This window comes from Falco biarmicus, chromosome 17 (assembly GCF_023638135.1).
Source record: "Falco biarmicus isolate bFalBia1 chromosome 17, bFalBia1.pri, whole genome shotgun sequence".
In the NCBI taxonomy this organism is placed as follows: Eukaryota; Metazoa; Chordata; class Aves; order Falconiformes; family Falconidae; genus Falco; species Falco biarmicus.
Window position 1 is genome coordinate 4,462,925 of NC_079304.1, and position 13,404 is coordinate 4,476,328.

General features: G+C 45.4%; 2 long non-coding RNA genes across 4 annotated transcripts in view; one reads left to right on the forward strand and one right to left on the reverse strand.

The window, feature by feature from the left end:
* The window catches only part of LOC130160161 (uncharacterized), a 2,998-nt gene extending 1,289 nt beyond the window's left edge, over nt 1-1,709 (forward strand). The window contains exon 2 of the long non-coding RNA XR_008825951.1: nt 376-1,709. This is a non-coding gene — a long non-coding RNA (uncharacterized LOC130160161). The remainder of the gene's footprint in view (nt 1-375) is intronic.
* Nucleotides 1-11,320, reverse strand: part of LOC130160160 (uncharacterized) — a 14,729-nt gene extending 3,409 nt beyond the window's left edge. The window contains exons 1-4 of one of the 3 annotated variants that reach the window (XR_008825950.1): nt 7,651-10,465; nt 3,537-3,650; nt 2,336-2,524; nt 657-817 (exon numbers count right to left, since the gene is read on the reverse strand). This is a non-coding gene — a long non-coding RNA (uncharacterized LOC130160160). Of the gene's footprint in view, nt 1-567; nt 818-2,335; nt 2,525-3,536; nt 3,651-7,650; nt 10,466-11,292 lie in introns of those variants that run through there. The other 2 variants (XR_008825948.1, XR_008825949.1) reach the window with 2 other exon arrangements.
* Between the last annotated feature and the right edge of the window lie 2,084 nt (nt 11,321-13,404).

Here is a 13,404-nt window from a genome sequence, read left to right on the forward strand (position 1 = left end):
TGTTTTTACTGTTTTTCTAACATGCATACACAGTAACAGCAAGATTTTGGGTACTCCTCTTCCCCCTCCAACCCTTACAAATGCTAGGTAGCATCCAAGAGTTCTGAAATGCTGCGAATTTCAAAGAAGGCAGGCTTTAAATAGTGTGCAATTGAGCTGTATAAATCACTGGTGTATTATTGCAGCCAGGATCAGTAGAGGATTCAAAAAGGATCAGATACTCAGGTGGAGAATAACAACATCCAAGTGCCACTGCACAGAAATGGCTGAGATATGTAAAACACCCATACTTTAGGGAAGATGTCAAGTTCTGAGTGTCTGGAGTAAAAAAGGCTTTTTTCTTTTTTTCTTTTTTTTTTTTTTTTCCCCACTAAGGAAAGAAACAAAACAAACCAGCCTATTCTGTAGCTGTGCACCAGATGTGCACCTTGTACCAAGGAATATGGTTTGAGGTATTGTCAGGTGGAGCCTTTAACAGCTCCAATTCATGATCTCTACAAGGTCTTAGAGTAGGTGAAGAAGTTACTGCCCATGGTCATGTGTGTGCTCTGAGCTGAAGGTTTGGATCTGACCAGCATCTCCCACTGCTCAGCCTGAAGAAGCAAGGCACTTACAAGCTGCCTTTCAAGGAGGAGAAGAAAAATACTCTGTCCTACCTCTTGACATGAGGTCTGGCTCTGGGCGCTTGAAGTTCACATCTGGGAAGCTCGCGAGTCAGCAGGAAGCAATCTTTTCTGAATATTCTTTGGACGTAGCTTTGTAGTCGAAGAGGTTGGTTGTGAAATTCTGGAAAGCCCAATGGTAATGTTGCTGATGCCTAGAAGAAAGAGAAAAATGTCTTTACCAGCAGCAAGTACTGCTCTAAGGTTGAAGAGGAGAGTCTGGGTGCGAATATAATGCTGGCAGCACCACGTCAAACGCAGCAGGATTGATATTCCTTTCCTATCAAACTCTGACTTCAAGATGCCGGTTAATCTTGCTAGTCTCAAGTGCTGAAACAAGAACATGATAATGGCGACTCTGGCGTAAAAAGAATTTGATTTTGCTTTTAATCATGTGGCTTCTCTAGCCACATCCGGAGGTTTTCCTCTAGATTCTGATGAACCCAGCATTTGGGCTTGCTTCAAAGCAGACTGCATAATGTACATGTGTATATCGACCTGTGTATTTTATAGCTATAAAATGGGCTGGGGCTGTTAGCTGTGCTCAGTCCGTTGCTCAGCTGGTTAAAAGAAGATGCAAAACACAAACTGCTACGGCTCCTCATTTGTCTTTCCAAGCACCGTGCCTTGGCAGTTTGTGGCAACTGCTGGGCATGTCATTCGGGCATAAGGCAGCTGCCTGTCATCGGGCAGAAATTGGCATCACGTAGCTGCTGCCTGGCCACTCATCTGCGTTCAGCAGTTGGGAAAACACAGCACGGGGTTGGTTCTGCTCCCATGAAAGTTGGGGGCTAACCCCCACCCCATTCTTGAGATCCATAGGAGCAGGACTCAGATCAAAAAATATTCTTTTAATAACTAAAGGCCTACTTTCCACATACTTGAATTTACAGCACAGTTGGACTATTTTGAGGGACTAAAGGCACTTTAACTGTCTTTTAATGCAATGTATTTACTATGGATTATCTGCATGGAATACAGTCTTAATATTAAAAAAAATATCTTCCTTTTGGACTGCTTTGTTTTCAAAATAAAACATGCAAAGGATTATTGGTCATGTTATGTGAACTTCTAAGCAAGATGGGATTTTCATCATGTATTCTTTTAACTGACACTACAAGAATACAAGGATTTTTTTCTTTTAAGACATCCTTTTCTGTCTTGGTAATAACACATCATTATCAGGAGCTGTTCCCAGGACATATCTAGGATAAAACCTAATGTAATTGAGGTTTGAATTAAGACTGTAATTTTCTTGTTATATTCTGCTCAGCTTAAGTTGTTTTTTTTTCCCCCAGCCTTCTCAGCTTGAACAATGAAGTTTGCTTGGCCTGTTTGACTTTTTGACAGTAGTCAGGTTTAGTGATTTGATCTCTGCATTAGCACCAAATTATTTTTAAAATGTAAATCACTTTAAAGGTCATTATCTGAGACTTCGAGGTTAGCACCTCCACTTTTAGGCTTCCTTTGCTATTATACAGTAAAAGTATGAACAAATGGGCAAGAGCAGTAACTGAAAGGAGATAATGAACTGTCGGAAAAGGCCCATCTTGCAATTGGTTACGGTATCAATAGGCTGATTCCTGTGGGAGCTTTGATAGCACTGCTTCCATCAGTGTTACACCTTGAGTAGCTGCTAAGAGCATAGCCCGTAACCCTTTCCATGCGCTTACCTTGCACGCTGCTGCATCGTGTAGAAACATCCAAGGCAGCACAGAAATTGCAGCGATTCAGTCCTGCTTCTCATCCCCTGCAAGAGGCAAGTCTGAGCCTCGTTAGAGATACAACGGGGTAGATGGATGTTCACAGAGGCAGGACAGAGCTGTACTTAAGGCATGGGCTGTGGTCCAGGAGTTGCAAGTCTACGACAGTAAAAGCAGCTCCTGTTATCTCAGCTACTCATCTTAATATATGAACAGTAACACACCCTGTTTTGCCTGTGGCTATCTAAATTGTAAACTCCCCATCCTGGGGCTGTCTCATAGCACGTATATGTCCTGTTCTTGGTCTTGATTCTGCTCGAGAATCGAAATGCGTAATTTTCTAAGCATAACTTTGTCCCTTATGCCCTTCTGGAATGAAACACCGCCCCCCCCCCCCCTTTTTTTTTTTTAACTGCCTTTCAATGGTTACAACTGTGTTGCAGTATTAGAAAAAGAAGTAATATACCGGCTTCTTCTCATTTCCCCTTCCACCTACCCAAGCCCCTCACATCATCCCCTCTTCCCCAGGAGTCTTTTCCAGGTTGGGAGAAACTGTGCTAATACAATACAAACTATGACTGAATTTAAATATTTTAAAAGAATTCTGCTGTCCCGATGCCTTGTTCTATTTTTCTAAGCGGAGAAGTAGCAGATATATAATTAGAATATATATATATTCCATATATATATATACACACACTTATATGCAAATACTTCATAACATACAAATAAGAAAAAATGTAAATAGCTGTCAACAAATCGTTTTCATACCAAACAACATCTCAGAAACAGGGGGAAAAAATACCTTAGCCATTATGCAAATAAACAAGGGTTAGTACCCTGGAAATGCAACCTCAGGTACAACAGCATGCTGAACCATAATTAATAGCACTGAAAGCAAGTCGGGAGCAGATTGCTACAAAAGGGCCTGTGGGTGGTGGAATAAAATCTCAAATAGATGCACAGCTCCAGATCTGCACTTTACAAGTGCTGTGGAATTAAGCTTTCGTTACGACTGGGAGCAGGGAATTAGGGCTCCAGAAGTCCTCACCTGGTTGTATATTAAATGTCTTTATGCCTTGGGGTGCCTCACCTTTTCTCGGGGAGGATGGGAATAATTTCCTTTCTCACAAACAAACTGTAAATTTGCTGATATTTGTAGGATACTTACAGATGCTCAGGGGAGAGGTGTTTTCAAGGTGGGGTGGAATTACTTGCTGAGGTGACTGCAAGCATCATACACGTGTCCATCTCAGAAGCAGGTTTTTTTCATCTCTTATGCTCACTAAAAGAATTTAGAAATCTTGAGTCAGCTTTGGAGACGAGGAACGGGTGCTGCTGTAGCCAGCCTGTCTGACTGGAATACATAAAACACACTCGCCACGGCTGGGGTGGTGGGCAGCAGCACTCGCCCAAAGTGGGGCTCATAGAAATTCTAGAACAGGTTTTGGGGAAGCCATGAAGCTGACTATCATGCTGGGGTTTTTATTATCTTCCTGACACATTTTTATTAGTACGCATAAAATATATTTCTGGCCCATGGATGTGAGAAATAGATTTTTTTGTTGTTGTTGCATTTGGCAAAGGGAACTGTATTTCCACACCCCCTTCTCTATCTGACACACCAGCTCTGTGCCTTAGTGGCTGCTCATCCACCTCTCCCAGGAGGCTGCATCTGCCTCCCCATCACCAGGGCTCCACAAAGAGCTAAAATGTGCCTTCAAACATCTGTACGGTCTGCGGATCAACCTGCTGGGTGCTCTGGGTGCTTGGCAGGACAAAACTCAGCTGGTGCCTGCAGCAAGGGCTATCAGTATTTCAGGCAGGTAGTTCCATAGAAAACTTAGAGCACAACTCTTCTTACCATCCCTTAATCAGACCGAATTATAAAATTACTAATCAGAAGGCTATGCTAAAATCGCAGGGATAATGCCACCACCCACCCACCAGTTGCCTGCCTCACCAACCCCTGCTGCAGAGGTACTTTCCACCCTGCAACACTGGCTTCTGCCAGCCAGGTTTCAAACGGCTCAAGTGATGTTTCTGCCACCACAAATTACTATCAGAAGCTCCACATTACTCTCCTGAATGGCAGATAGGGGAAGATTAGAGGGTGGCATCATGTAGTGCGATAATTACCAGCGCAGCTCCCAAAAAGGCTCAACTAACAGGCTGGATCTAAGGAAGCAGAACACACCTGCACATTTCCATTCAGCTACCACGAGAGGATCTCTGCAATAACCTTCATCTCCTCCCACAGTTTTCTCATTACAAAAGGATGAGGAAGAACCTGTGAACCTAATTCACATGCTGAAAATTTTCCAAAAGCTGGGGTTTATTTTTCTTTATCTTTTTATACAACAAATCCTGGTTGTTCAGCAAGTAGGTCAGAGCAGGCAGAAATATTCCTTTTCCTCAGAAAAACTGAGCTAAATTTTGTTGGTCCCCTCCTCAATTTGAACTAAAGTTATAAAAACTGGCAGGTGGTTTTGTTACTTTTTTAAAAACCTGATAAATCTTCAGCATGTGCTGGCAGAATGCATGTAAAGCCCTTTTCCTCTGCACAAAATACGTAACTCATAAAATTTCAGGCTTGCTGTGATAAAGATAAAAGAAAGCATTTTCTATTTGGGTTTGTGGTTTGTTTTTTTTAAGTACTGAAAAGAGCGGGTTTGCTGTTCTTTTAAGAATAATAGTGGGTTTCATGCTCTGCAACAAGCTGCATGCAAGTACCTACAGGCTTCCTGGTGCCTGCTCTTGAGGTTATTTCCATGACTCCACTTCGCTGCAGAAGGATTTTTAACTCCGCCAGCCTACAGACCTACAGACTAATAAGAAAACCCAGGGTGAGAATTTTTTAACTCCTTCGCCCTTTCTAGTTGACGGAGGTGGGGATAGCTCAAAGTGCCTGACTGTCCACAAAGACATGAAGATCTACGATAGCTCCCGCTGATGGCAAAGCAAGCAAGTGATGCCTGGGGGTGTCTGACAGCAAGAGATGCACAAGTTTGTGTGTGAATGTCTGAGGAACAGCCTGTGCCACGAGCTTGGGCACTGGGAACACAGGACTGCTTAACATGCAGCTGTGAAGAGTAAAACAGAAGCTTGAAGCAATCATCAGGTTAAGGTTTTTAACATTAATGCTATCCCTTGTTACTGCACTTTCTTGGTATTTCTATGCCTCTGTTGCAGGCTCGATTATTTTCCCTCCCCAGACAGGACAGACGCCTTGGCTTCTGTGCAGTTGCTCCGCAGCTTTGAAGAGAATCTGCAACAGAAACAAGGTTTTTCTTGGTGTTTCTTCAAAGGAATAATAGGGCCTACCAATATGCTCAGCCTGAGAAAACCGATAAGATCATAAAGCAGAGTGGTATTGGCTGCAATAACTTCCTATCTGTTATGAAGCTTCCCATGGCTCAAACGGGTAATTATCTCCACGTTGTGCTGACAGGTTCCCATCTGTTTAGGGCAGAACATTGCATCTTAAAAAGAAGCAGAAAGGAAAAGCACCAGTTACACTCTGACAGGTTCGCTCGGCTCTTCAGAATACCAGAGGAACTTGATTGAGATGCTAATGAATTCCTAGTAATCCACTTCTTTATTTGTGCTGGTCTCTATTTCTTCTGCAAAACCGGAAGATGGAGAAAAGCTGAAGACAGGAAAAATATAAGTAATATTTGTAAGGAAGGAGCAGACTGGAAAACCTAGAGGCCAGATCCTCAGCTAGGATTTGGCAACGGCAGAGGAATGACTGATATGAGGTAAACCTTCGAAGGATGAGCAATATACACAGGGCACAAACCTGTACTGCCTTTGCATCCACCTTATCCACCCGCTTCCTTGCCTTGCCTCTTTCAGTCTTACATTTTCTCCACCCAGATGTTTAGTACCATCATCTGAGGCAGGAAGCAAGAGCTAGGGCTCCGGATTCTGCCTCTGGTGTCTTTCAAACAACCTTGAAGAAGTCCCTCGGCTCCCCCTGCTTCAGCGTGTTTAGGTAGGGCTTACCTCCTCCGCAGGGCACGCTACACAGCTCTCTGATTTAACGCACACAAAGTATTTTAAGATCCTTCGTTGAAAGGCACAGAGTGTTGTTAATTTGTCCCAGCCATCATCACTGTCCAAAATGAGCTGGAAAAGGCAAGGAGAAAATGGCAAACCCTGGCATTAAATCTACTTCTGCCCCACATGTCCCAGAGCAAGACATGTATGATCCCAAGAGGAACGAGGATATTCTGTGTGCTGGTGAAGATCCTGCCATGGCTCCTTGCAGGTTCAACAGGATGCCACTTCGGTTTGATGTTGCACAGTGAGGACATGGATGATGCAGCATCACAGAACTGCAGCGAGGATCAGAGCAGCCAGGCCATGTAGTAACCTCAGTCCTTTAGGGCGCAGAATGCATTAAATAATTATCTCTTGCTTTCTTCCCATTTACCTATCTTTTGTTAAATTTTCCATTCTCTTCTTTTTTTCCTTTTAATTCTTCCAGCTACGTCTCATCCATATCACTGCACAGTTCCGCAAGCAAAATAAAAATAAAATTTAACTTTGCATTTATAAAATTCTGATCAGCTTCTCAGTAGATCAAAGCCTTTCCAAGGTCTGGGCCAGGATGCTGGATGTATACATTCCTGCCCCTTCCTAGCCCTCTGCCATTCATCAGCCCTTCCACACTCTGTCAGCAGTCCCTAAATAGAAATGCCAGCCAAGGAAGGCATGGCGAATTTGTCCTGAGAATTCATTAAGAAGGATGATACAGCGCCTTAATTTGCTCCATATCCTAGCACAACACATAGCAGAGCTTGTGCTGGATGAGTCAACAAGCCCCCACTAATTATATACTTTTATCATTTTGTAACAAGCCTTAAACTGCTTTCTTCAAGAATAAATGAAAGGCTGCTTCTAAGCTCCTTAATAACATTTTAGAGTTTCAGTGAAACCTCAGGAGAGAATAAACATTTGGCAAATGAGGAAAAATTTTATTTAAACAGAGAAGAAATTTTACTGCTTAAGACTGCGTATGAAGTGACACAAAACTTGGAAGCATCGTGCCTTTCTTCTGCGGTTTATTATTATTATTATTATTATTTCCATTTTGTAATGTTTATAGTGCACTAGATGCTGTTCTTATTAGTCCTGCTCCTAGTGGTGCAATTTTTCCAGCATTCTCTTTCGACTCCCACCACATTTTATGTTTTGTTTTTATGCCCCAGCTCAATTCAAGAAACTGCAGAAGAACGCCAGCTTTCTGCCTGTTGCTCAATAGCTTTCTAGTTACTTACATCTAGCCCTTGGGGTGGCAGGGAAGATCTGAAGATGTGAAGAACGCATGTTCTAAAAGAAAGATCAAAAGAACACCTTAAATAATATATAAGGCCAGTTTTGGGAGGCTGAACACACTGGCTTGGCACACACCTCCTGTCCTCAGAGTAGTAAGCGCATGAGCAGGATGGAGGGGAGCAAGACACAATCCTGCCCTTGCAAAACCAGATGCAATTTGTTCAGGCATGACAGACTGCAGAGTGCCTTCGGGGACCCTGGAATCATCCGGAGCTGGACAGGGCCTCCAGGGGCTTCTCCAGCTCCCCACCCCAAAGCACACAAGTTTCCTTGCTTCTATGTTAACATATTCCTATCTAACCGCTCTTATTTCCCATCTGCACCCAGTTCTACGTTTAAACACAGGTGCTGATTCCCATTGCACGGATCTCCCGCGGTTTTTCCTGAAAATCATGCATGGGATTAATGAAATAACAACTGAAAACTGTGCTGTTTTAATAGCACGAAGGATTTAGATCTTGCCTACAAAACCATGGCAGAGGAATTTAACTACATGCTTAAACACTGCTTCAGTGACTTTACGGCTACCTGCCAGCTTCCTGCAGATTCAAGATGCCTCACGTGCTTGGACTCTTTGGAAAAATCCCACTAGCAACCGTCTGCCGTCTAAACCCCAGGTATTTGAAAAGCTGACTCCATCACAGTCCTGCTCTTGTCATTTAAATGTTGCCCCCCTCCCCGCCCCCACGTTTCTGCCACTTGACAGTAGCAGACACCAGAGCCAGAACTGATATTTTTACCGAAGTTACTTAATGTTGCTCACACGTTCAGTGTAGGCAGGGAAAAGATAAACCGGGTACACAAGGCAAAGCCACTCATGCATAGAATAAGCTGTTAGCACTTTAGCAGAGCCATCACCATAGTTTATAACTCAATCGTACTTTTTTCCTTATTAGCTTTCATCCCATCATCTCAAAATGGTTTACAAACATTGACTAGATTACAGGGCCACAAAACAAAAAAAAAAAAAATAAAAAATTCCACTGCCACTCATTCAACCAATTTAAAACAAACACAAGATAATACTTTTACCCCACAATGCAATTAAACTGCGGAACTCAGTGTCACTGTTGCTAGCATTAATTATGCCAATCACTACGTAGTTATACGTATTTATATAGGTCCACCACTGCATATTAAACACAGGAGCCTGAAACAAACCACTGTCAGGCTTCAGAAAACTGCACCAGGAGGAGGATACTCCATATATATCCCATTTTATTATACCCTTCCCACAGGCAGTGGTATCTGGGAACTACTAGAAACACTAATATTGGTGTAAATAAACAAATAGGGCAGTCTGACATTCTTTACTCCGGCATTCCTGAAATGCAACTCGTTTTGGCAGGACACAGGGGTGCAAACCCTCAAAACCGTTAGGAAAAATCTCTTCACGGGAAGGGTGAAGCCCTGGCACCGGCTGCCCAGGGAGCTGGTGGAGTCACCATCCCTGGAGGGGTTTAAAAAACGCATGGATGCGGAGCGGAGCGCCGTGGTTTAGTAATGAACCTGGCGGTGCTGGGTTAATAGTTGGACTTGACGATCTCCAAGGTCTTTTCCAACCAAAACGATTCTATGATTCTAAAACAGCAACAGGGGTGAGGAGAATGATACCTTACTGTGTGTGACAGAATTGCTGAAGGGTTTACAGAGGCAGAATGCAATTGTGTGAAGAGATAGTCAGCCGTTCCCAGATGGAAAAAGAAACAGGGACAACGTAAGGTCTTTAGGCGCTACCTAGCTGGTGCTGCTCAACTGAATAGTCAGACTACGCAGAAATGCCTTGGAGGCACGTTATTTTTGTACACTTTTCTAATTCACCTTTTCAGCAAAAATACTACCATCGTGGTTACATCATCAAGGCATTCCCGCTCTCATTGTTCTTAATTTAAGCAGCAGTTATCAGATGAGGCCACATCATTATATTTGGGGTTGATTTTTGTTTTGTTTCTATTTCAGTTTCACTAAGTTCTTCCTTCAATAAAGTTCCAGAAAAATAAACAAAACAAACGAAAACAAACAACTGCCTTTCGGGGAAAAAAAATATGAATAAATACTAAGGAAAAGTCTTTTAAACCAGCTGCAGCCCTCTGCTGCCATCGTATGGGAGCTGCTTTTGGAGCAGCAAGAAAACCTCTCTTGAGAGGTGCAGTTAACTAACCCCAGGAGAACTAGTTATTTATAGTCATCTACTTCAGAAGCCGAATTTGTAAAAAGAAACAGTTATTTTAAAACACAGTTTGTGAGTGAATACAAACTGTTTACTGCTCTAACAAAGAATGGCAGCTCGCCGTGGTTTTTCCCTGAGATTGCAGCACCACAGAATGACGCAATTTTAGTGTAATGCAATAGCGTGCAACGGCTGCACGGCGATCAGTAACTACTCCTTGTAGCACAGCCTCTGCTACCAAGAGTTGCAGGTGGTATTGTGGCACATTTTTGTTTTACAATGCTACAGCTTTGCTCCTAGACATATGTCATGGCATGCTGACTTAGTGTCGTGATAGCTTTCCACCGCACCGTGATATCCATGCAGGCTTCACGGTCCTGCGTGAGCTCGGCCCACAGCATCACGTAGCGAGAGGCGCGCTGCAAACTGCTGCTCTGACATTAGCACACGCCAGGGCCCGGCAGCGTTGCTTGGGATCACGTTTTCCCTCAGCAGGTTGAAGATGGAGCTGGGTGGGCCTGGTCGGGCTGCGCTAAGGGGTGGCACAGAGAGCTGGTCACGGCACAGACCTACTGGGGGGGGAAGCCCTGCTAGGGGGGAAGGAGAAGCCCTGGGGTGGGGGGGAGCCCTACTGAGGTGGAGGGGGGGGGGGGGCAAAGAAGAAGCCCTACTGAGGTGGAGGGGGGGGGGGAGGGGGGCAAAGAAGAAGCCCTACTGAGGTGGAGGGGGGGGGGGGGAGGGGGGCAAAGAAGAAGCCCTACTGAGGTGGAGGGGGGGGGGGGGAGGGGGGCAAAGAAGAAGCCCTACTGAGGTGGAGGGGGGGGGGGGGAGGGGGGCAAAGAAGAAGCCCTACTGAGGTGGAGGGGGGGGGGGGGAGGGGGGGCAAAGAAGAAGCCCTACTGAGGTGGAGGGGGGGGGGGGGGAGGGGGGCAAAGAAGAAGCCCTACTGAGGTGGAGGGGGGGGGGGGGAGGGGGGCAAAGAAGAAGCCCTACTGAGGTGGAGGGGGGGGGGGAGGGGGGCAAAGAAGAAGCCCTACTGAGGTGGAGGGGGGGGGGGGAGGGGGGCAAAGAAGAAGCCCTACTGAGGTGGAGGGGGGGGGGAGGGGGGCAAAGAAGAAGCCCTACTGAGGGGGGGGGGGGGGGGGAGGGGGGCGAAGAAGAAGCCCTACTGAGGGGGGGGGGGGGGCGGGGGGCGAAGAAGAAGCCCTACTGGGGGCGGGAAGGGAGAAGCCCTACTGAGGGCCCGCAGCGATGTTCCTTGCGGTACCCCACACAGGCCCCACCGCACCTCACGGCCCCACGCCAGCCAGCCAGCCACCCGCCCCCCCCGCCAGCCAGGGGCCACCTCCCCGGGCCTGGCAGCCCCGACAGCCGACGTGGCCCGGCCAGGAGGGGGCTGCCAGCCGCCACCTACCGCCAGGGCCGGGCCGCGCCTCACCGCGAAATGGAGGCCCAGCCGCCGGCGGCCTTAATTATTCATGAGGGGGCGGGGCAGTGACAAGCGATGAGGGGCTTTCAGCCCGGGGGGCGGGGTCTGATTAAATATTCAAGAGGAGGGCGGGGACAGGAGGGCGGGAAAGCCCCGCGCGCGAGGCCCCGGCTTCCCGCCGCCCTCCCACTCCGCGCTGCAAGGGGCAGCGGGCGAAAAGGCGGGAAAGTCACTATTACAAACAAATTACCACAAAACCCCACGGAGAGGGGCGGAATTATTAAGAATACTAATGACACGCTACTGGAGCAAAATATTTGTGTTTCCTGTAGCGATTTCTTCCCTCCAACACGCAGGTGACTGCCTTTGGCCCCATTGACAACCACCTCCCTGAAGCTGAACTTTCTTCTTTTTTTTCCAATTTTGCAAACATTTCCACTGCCGACTAAAGCACACAAACACAGGCAAGCACGCCTGTGTGCACCTGCCTGCGGTATATACCATAGATACTCAAACCCTCCTTTAAACCCCAGTAGGGAGTGTGGCTTGACTGAAAGCTTTAAAAAAAAATAATTTTCAATAATAATAATAAAAATAATGTATTTTTCTTCACACACACACCCTGGGACACGGGGTATGGTGCTCAGCAGGGTCTGCTTGCCCCAAAGCCCCCCACTCCTCTGCTGTTCCCTCAGGCAGCCCAGTGGGCACTCCAGCCAGAGGTGTTTGTACACAGGATTTTTCCTGAGGTAAAACATAGCTTATAAAGCATTGTCTGTAACTAGGCATCATCTGCAAGACCTTCTCTATTAACTATGTGTAGGTTTGGTTAGGTTAACTATGTGTAGGACCCCGATTTCAGCCCTTTTGACTGAATTTTGGCGGGCTGCGGGGGAGAGGGGCTGCAGAGGGCTGAGAGGAACGCGGCCTAGCTGGTTGTTTGGCCTAAAGGTCTGTCATAACCCAGCTAAATCCAACCCAAAAACGCAGGTAAAAGGCCAAATACAACTCAGTCCAGCAAATACTGCAGCCTGAGGAGCAAACTGAGGGAAATAAAAGCAGGTGCTGGCATTTTCCTTCTGCCTCTGAGGGCTGAGCTGAGCCAGCCCTCCCTCACAATAAAAATTCCCCCTCGCCAGCAGCAGCAGGGTCAGGATTCCCTGAGCTGTGCTTTCTGCTCATGCTTACGGGACTGGTTTGTACTACCAATTTGATGTAGAGCCTTTAGCATAAATAAAAATATGTTTTTTGTAAGTTGTCGGTGTAGACCATGGAGTAAAAAGTACCAATGTAACTCCATGGCTGTGCTCAGTGCTTTAAGGTTTGACATCCTTCACATGAAGTATGTTTTTATTAGCACTGACAAGTTAAAAGAGAAAATTTAAAAGAAAAAAAAACCCAGAACCTAAAAAATCCCCTGTCAAGTTAATATTTGAAGCAATTCATTTGATGCTCTTTGTGAGGAGGCAGGGAAACTGAAAGGTTCCAAACCAATCTCCAAAGTAAACAACCTTTTACAAGAAATGTTTGCCAAATGCTAACAGGAGGCTCAGAGAAATATCAGGACAGAAGTGCATCCATTAGCAGGAGTTTAGCAACTGCTTAAGGACAAGAAACATTCAAATGGGGTTGAAAGTTGATGTTTTCTGCCTTGTAAACAAATTAGCTTATAGCAACAAATAAGACGACCCTTATTGGCTAATATTATGAGTTTAGCTTGTTAAATATTTAACATTTACCTTTCAATTTCCAGTCTGGATTAAGCAGTTCTCTAAACAAGTGGTATCCCAGCAGCAGATGGAGATGCACAGACCATTGCCTTGCTCTGGCTGAACTCCCTAAGAAATAAAAACCACATTAAGTCAAAGATGAAGCAAATGGGAGCTTTCAGTAGCCTCTAAGCTTTGGCTTTGAAACTTGATGTTTTACTCCTTTTTATTTACATTAATTTTATCTAGCTCTGCTCTAAATTAAAATAGTAGTAGTCAATTCAACTTCAATCAGATTGAACAGAAACAGACTGGAATTGGCTGAGTACTTCTGAAAACCTCCCTTATGGCAAAGTATTTTTTTCTTCCATATAACAGGATTGCAGAC